Raw genomic sequence first — 7,573 nt, forward strand, 5'->3', positions numbered from 1 at the left:
GTGATGTTTATTGTAATAAAAAGAGTGATGCCTGCTGTCTACTTGGTACATCCTCTTGTTTCTGGGAGAAACAAAAGTCCACTGCATGTACACACTGTATGCTCAGGAGTTTAGAAAGGTCTCAACCTGCACACAGGCCGGCAATACTACCCAGTGTGGAAGGACTGATGCTGTGTGATTGTGTAACTCCAAGAATCTGTGCAATAAAATGTGCATTAAAATCTCTGATGGACAGGTCCTTCAGATTATGCTTTATATATAATTATACATGTGTACATGTAGTGTGAATGCATAAAGCAGTCTAGAATGTAGAATACATGCATCGTATGATTTGTTACCCAATACCAACACAATTTGGGAGAGTTCGATGTTGAAGAAACATTAGCTTTATCACATTACTTTAATTTGCAGAATACAGTTCTGTATTTGTATTTTGCTGCTACATGTAGTTGGATTACTTGAAATACCCTTGATTTAGAGAATGAATCAGAAAGCTGCTAGACTGGTTGACATCTACATATTTTCCTTCACATGAAAAAGAAAATACGGCTTGCCGATACACTACACATAATACACAACCAGGCCACTCACTCTCGCATAGAAAACAGCAAGGAATGAATATTTATATGTGATAAAATATCAGTACTGCTATTTATTTGTTAGTTCCATCTTGGCTTGGCCTCACATCCACCACCACCTAAATATCTGGACATACAGAAATTCACACATTCAAGGATCAGTTTTCCCTGCATTCCAAGGCGGTTGAAATGATGGCATGCCCTTCTAGTCATCACTTTACCTTGTTACAGCAGCAAGATACACTCTGTCAAACTGCAAGTTGCAGTCATTTTTGATCCAGCAATCAATAATCGAGTAAACTACAGCACTAGCACTGACTCTGATGGTTTGTCTTCACACATACACTGTACATGTAATTGCATAATCTTGGCTCAAAACAAAAATATTGTGAATTCAATGCAAGGTGTACATTGAGTACATAACGAACTTTATAAAAGTTTCATTTTTTTTTTTCAATGCAAAATCAAAGCAAGCCAATTGTAGAATTGTTTCACATTAATGATGAGCACACTTCCCAACATGTCATAGCTAGAGCATGGACACACCCATCTCCCTTTATGGCAAACATAGCACAAGATTTCTCATACTTCATGTAATTCTGAGAAATGGTGACGTCTTGTTCAGTACACTTGGTAGTTTCAGTTTATGAAATGTCAGAAAAATCTGCTCTACTATTAAAATCATAACTGAACAAAGAGAAAACCAAAAATGTATCATAACACAGTTTTTGAATAGATGCACTTCAATATACTCTTCTACAACATCATGCCACAGATATGTATATATTTGGCATCTTTTGTGTACTGAGAAATACTTTGGTGACCATTTTGAGCTGCAGCCATACACAACGATACAATATACTTCAAGTTCTGACAGCGATGCATGTACTCTTGACACTATCAAATAAGGAAGCACACTTCAAGCCAACTTTGTGATAAAACTTTCAATGATTATTAATTTTTCTGTGGATCACTTTGTTTTCTAAAAGCATCTGAATGTCTCATTTGACTGCAGAAGGCAATTTATGCATAAATACATGTCTAGGTGATTCTGCACATCTCTCAGGATTTAACACAAGCACAAATTTGGGGGAAAGAGCTCCATCCCTTGTATAGCATAGGTCATGAATTTGACTGATTACCCTACAATAAATGTGATTGTGCATTTATAACATCACTGAATGCAAATTGGTACCAATATCTCATAAAGCTCAACTTGCATTTATCCACACTGCTCTTAAAGAAATATCCTCACAATTTTGTTTTCTCTTGCAGTTTGTTTTCTTAAAATGCAGCATTTCCCATAAATGCCTCATTTGTCAGTATTCAGACATTAATCACACCATTTGAAAAGGAGCACAGAGTAACCTTGCTATGTCAAGGTAGCAAGGAATGCCGATTTTACCAACATACTATAAAAGAGACCAGATGAATACACTCACAGAAAATCAAGACCGTCATATTCACCAAAAAATATATCTCGCAAGCCAGCTCATTGTGACAGGGCTTCCCTGTACCACACATAACATTTGCACACATTGACATCTTCATGGCACGATAGCAAGTGGCACTTTTCTACGGTCCATCACAGCCAGTATACCAGTTACCACTTGTGACCATTTCAATACATCAAAACAACATACCCCTGGTGGAGTAGTCTGTGAGATCCAACATGCTTAGGCAGTATAGGCCTTCACTCCCTCACTCACTTAATCCTGCAACCATTGGGGTTGTAAGGGGGACATGAGGACTTGAAAGCTGTCATGAATATATCCAGCATTGTTATTCCAGTCCCACCCCTTTATATTTTTTAACCAGCTTTTCCTCTGCAGTTCCAGTCTGTGCCCTCGTTCAGCAGGTATATACCTTGTCTAATAATAGGATTATGCCAAAATGGGTGTGTGAAATAACACCTTGTTTCTTTCATCTCAACCGTGTACATGATATTATGTGATTTCAACATGACAGAAACCTTCACAGGAATTCCTAGTAAAAGCTGCCTTTGTTTATTTGTCTGCTTTTGAAAAGTACATTGCTTTTCATGATTGGTGAATATACGGTACACTAAATACACATAATGTAAATTCCTTCATTGGGATACTGACACTATTTATTTGAACATATAGGGGAGGAAGGGAATAGTTTTGGGGCACAAGTGATTTGACTTTTTTTTCCTCTGCAAAAGGAATAAAATTGGAAATATATCAGATGTCTCATTATGATTATAGGTGGGAAGGTACATCGAAGTTGTTGGTCTTCAATTTTTGCTTCCCCCCCCCCCCCCCTTTTTTTTTTTTCCTTTTGTGGGGGAAGGTGAGGGAGGAGGGTTTTTAGTCTACTGGATTATTTTTTTGTTCATAATCTGGACCAAAATAGATACAAAACTGGTACATTGCCATTGGGTGACAGTTCTGCTTTCTGTCGTATCCTTCTACACAGCATCATATAAAGCACACAATCATCATCATCAGTTTCCATCAGCAACAGCAGAGGGCAGCATTAACGGTACTCTGAAATCCAAACGGCTGCAGGCAGTCTCATGGTCAAATTTCTTTTAGCATGCCAAAGTAACAGTGACTCTCACGATACTTAAACAGCTACAAGTATGTCATAAGCTTGATCACAGTATTAGTCTGTGTGTTTAGTACACATATTACACACTTTTACATCCAAACAGTCCTTTGAGTACAATTCTTAATTTATAAAAACTCATTTTGACAAATGTTGTCTGGTGCTATTAAATGTCAAAGCAAAAATTTTCCTGTAATTTTTTTGAGCTAAGCTGGCTGAGATGAACTTCACATGTTTTCAATTCCACAAAATCAAAACATGAAAAAGTATTAAATAAAACAAGCAAAAAGATGTGCTTGCTTTTATTTTCAAGCTAATTTCATGTTGAGCAAAATGTGTGAAAATTTTCACTTTTACAGTACATGTATATTAGGAAATATGAGGAGAGGGGAAGAAGAAAGAAATGAACATACCTGGCACCATTTGTCAAACTACTTCATTATATCAAATTTTGCAAAAACAATGCAATATTCTGGAGATGTGACAACAAGGCATCCCAGTATTCACTGATGTACCTCTCTTCATACCAACTCTCATCTCTTTTTTCAATGGTGTATTAATCATAATGACTTGAACGATTCTTTTTTTTTTGGGGGGGGGGGGAAGGGAATTATTTTCTATTAAGTTCACTACCCTGCAAAACTCCATGCATGAGAAGAAATAAAGGCTTATCCTTAACATTTATGTGAACAAGCTTGGCAAATGCCCAAACTATTGTGAGCCCTTTAATACTTGGCCCTGATAACAAGACTGATGAAAATTACAATGTGAGCAAACAGATATATCATAGACTGTGAAATGTCAGAAACGGACCCACTCTTCAATTGTAAATTGTTTCGTTGGATAACATAAAGAAGCCAACACTGAAAATCTAAACATTTGGCCTTGACTCTGGTATCTAAAGCTCTTTCCCCCCCCCCCCCCCCCCCCCCCTCCAACCTAGTATAATCACTGACTTGTAATGTTTATCACATCAGTGTATCAAGTTCAGAGAAATCAGGTCCCAAACATCTGTGGTCATTGTGCAAACAATAATATTCCAACATGTGACCTTGGAAGAGGTGCTGTGACCACTGCAAATTGGTTTATTTTTTAAATATAATCTCACCAACAGATAGTCCAGTATTCCTCAGGACCTGTTGCCAAAATTACTGAATGTCATTAAATACCTTGACACTCACTGCATACACTACACACCCAGAACAATAGGGGCAAACTGACAGATGATAGGGGAAAAAAAAACAATAAAAACATCTCAAGCAAACTTGAACTTCTGGAATAAGAGGGTGGAAATACTGAGCCTATGAATAGCTAATAGCATTGGGCAAGATAAGCAAAAGTTTCCTACCATTGGGCAACATGTGACCTGAAGCAGTCATGACACGCTTCTTTTCAAAGTAAATGTGCTATGCCAGCACTAAAGTTGATATTGGTTGTGAAAAAGGATACGACTAGAATCTTCAGACTTTCAACTGACAAATATCATGCAAGTATCCGACGTTGAAATTCTGCTACATTGAGATTCAAAAAACAGCTAAGTTGGTACTTGCAACATGAATTTGTTTCACTACAGGATTGTTACACAACTGCCTTTTTTGCCCAACTGTGACGAGGAGGATAATTTTCACTGGTTTTACTGACTCAATTTAATATTTTCATGGTTTGTCCTTTTCGGATTTGCAGAAATATGCAAATGCATAATATGTGATACTTGACAATACTTAGGTTTTTATTTCACCTGTACCAAACCTGAGACAGTCATAATGATGTAAAGCAAACCTAAAAGATACGCCAAACTAAAAATCATCAAGATATTCAGATTCCACTGTCGGCAGCAACTCACTAGAATTTCACTGAGAATGACATCCGTGCAGTTTGTTCCAAGGAGAGCCACCGCAGTTTGCTACAACTAGCCAAACTTAACCCTGTCTATGCCAGGGACTTTGGACAGTGTGTGCAATGCTATGGGGTTGTCTACCATTCAGCACCCAAAGCACGCAAAGGAATAAATGCAACAGGTGTCAGTAGGTGCAGTCACAGGATATACCACAAATTTTGCAAATTGGGACGTTTAACCCTAACCAGGCCGGGCTTTTTGGGGTGTTCTGTGGCCAGGGAGGGGTTGATTCAACCCCCCCCCCCCCCCCCCCGAGATCTCGGCCCTTATTCGCGCAATCGGCATGAAATTTGGCACGTGCATTACCTTTGGCGTAGTCTACCAAGCTATACAAAAAGAAATTGAAATTTTTGTCATAATAATTATGCTAATATAAGCATAAAATCATACATTTTGCTCTAAATCAGAAATTAAAGCTCCTAGAATCCTAATTTTTGGTGAAAACATTCATTGTAGCATTCCTAACAATGTACTTGAAAAAAAAATTGGTATCAAAATCAATTTCTTATGTATTCTATTGTTTTATGAATACTTATGTATTTCACTGTTTTTTCAACCTTTTGTTTTATATATCATTTTTTTCCGCAAAATTTATGACAGAACCTATATCAAGCATGATTATGCTAAAATTAATTAGTTTCAGCCTGTAAAAGTGAAAATAATCATATCTTTATGAATAAGAAGAGAAAACTCAATTTGCATAGACTTTACACACAAAATCACGTTTTTGAGCCATTATTGGTCTGACAGGCATGTATAAAACGTTATGCAGCGTCGTAACGGTATGCACGATTTGCATGAAAATGGTGTCAAAAGATGCGCGAGACTTGAAAGTAAAAAGTCAGCGAACAGCGCAGTCAAAAAATTTCGCGCGGCGGAGTAGTCGCAAAAAATGTCGAGGGGGGGTTGATTCAACCCCCCGGCCTTTTTAGGGTTAAGACAATGCTTGGAGTGGTTAAATTCAAATTGTACAACCCAGGCAACAGACATAGAAATGCATATCATTACTTTTCAAGAAGCAAAGTTTGTGATTTCTTACCATTGAATTAATGATACATTTTATTTGTGTGCTTTAGGCGATATTTTGTTGTTTAAATTCATGAAATTCTTCCGTCGAGATGTTTCCATTGCAACTGATTGACAAATTGCCCAACATCGACGTAAATAAGCACTGAATTGATCAGTGTTTTAGTAATAGCCATGATAAAAAATCATGGGCGTACATACTCGAGCAGGATTCGAACCTACGACCTCCTGATCACCGGACAGGCGTCATCTCCACTAGACCACCGAGCTTTCGCCCGACAGCAAGTGTTGGTTCTAATCCTTGTAGCATGCAGCGGGTACTGCTTTGTTATTTAAATTCATGAAATTCTTCCGTCGAGATGTTTCCATTGCAACTGATTGACAAATTGCCCAACATCGACGTAAATAAGCACTGAATTGATCAGTGTTTTAGTAATAGCCATGATAAAAAATCATGGGCGTACATACTCGAGCAGGATTCGAACCTACGACCTCCTGATCACCGGACAGGCGTCATCTCCACTAGACCACCGAGCTTTCGCCCGACAGCAAGTGTTGGTTCTAATCCTTGTAGCATGCAGCGGGTACTGCTTTGTTATTTAAATTCATGAAATTCTTCCGTCGAGATGTTTCCATTGCAACTGATTGACAAATTGCCCAACATCGACGTAAATAAGCACTGAATTGATCAGTGTTTTAGTAATAGCCATGATAAAAAATCATGGGCGTACATACTCGAGCAGGATTCGAAGCTACGACCTCCTGATCACCGGACAGGCGTCATCTCCACTAGACCACCGAGCTTTCGCCCGACAGCAAGTGTTGGTTCTAATCCTTGTAGCATGCAGCGGGTACTGCTTTGTTATTTAAATTCATGAAATTCTTCCGTCGAGATGTTTCCATTGCAACTGATTGACAAATTGCCCAACATCGATGTTGGGCAATTTGTCAATCAGTTGCAATGGAAACATCTCGACGGAAGAATTTCATGAATTTAAATAACAAAGCAGTACCCGCTGCATGCTACAAGGATTAGAACCAACACTTGCTGTCGGGCGAAAGCTCGGTGGTCTAGTGGAGATGACGCCTGTCCGGTGATCAGGAGGTCGTAGCTTCGAATCCTGCTCGAGTATGTACGCCCATGATTTTTTATCATGGCTATTACTAAAACACTGATCAATTCAGTGCTTATTTACGTCGATGTTGGGCAATTTGTCAATCAGTTGCAATGGAAACATCTCGACGGAAGAATTTCATGAATTTAAATAACAAAGCAGTACCCGCTGCATGCTACAAGGATTAGAACCAACACTTGCTGTCGGGCGAAAGCTCGGTGGTCTAGTGGAGATGACGCCTGTCCGGTGATCAGGAGGTCGTAGGTTCGAATCCTGCTCGAGTATGTACGCCCATGATTTTTTATCATGGCTATTACTAAAACACTGATCAATTCAGTGCTTATTTACGTCGATGTTGGGCAATTTGTCAATCAGATATTTTGTTG

The sequence above is a fragment of the Diadema antillarum genome, unplaced genomic scaffold (assembly GCF_040938485.1).
Source record: "Diadema antillarum isolate AM-2024a unplaced genomic scaffold, OU_Dant_1.0 seq00000915_RagTag, whole genome shotgun sequence".
NCBI lineage: Eukaryota > Metazoa > Echinodermata > Echinoidea > Diadematoida > Diadematidae > Diadema > Diadema antillarum.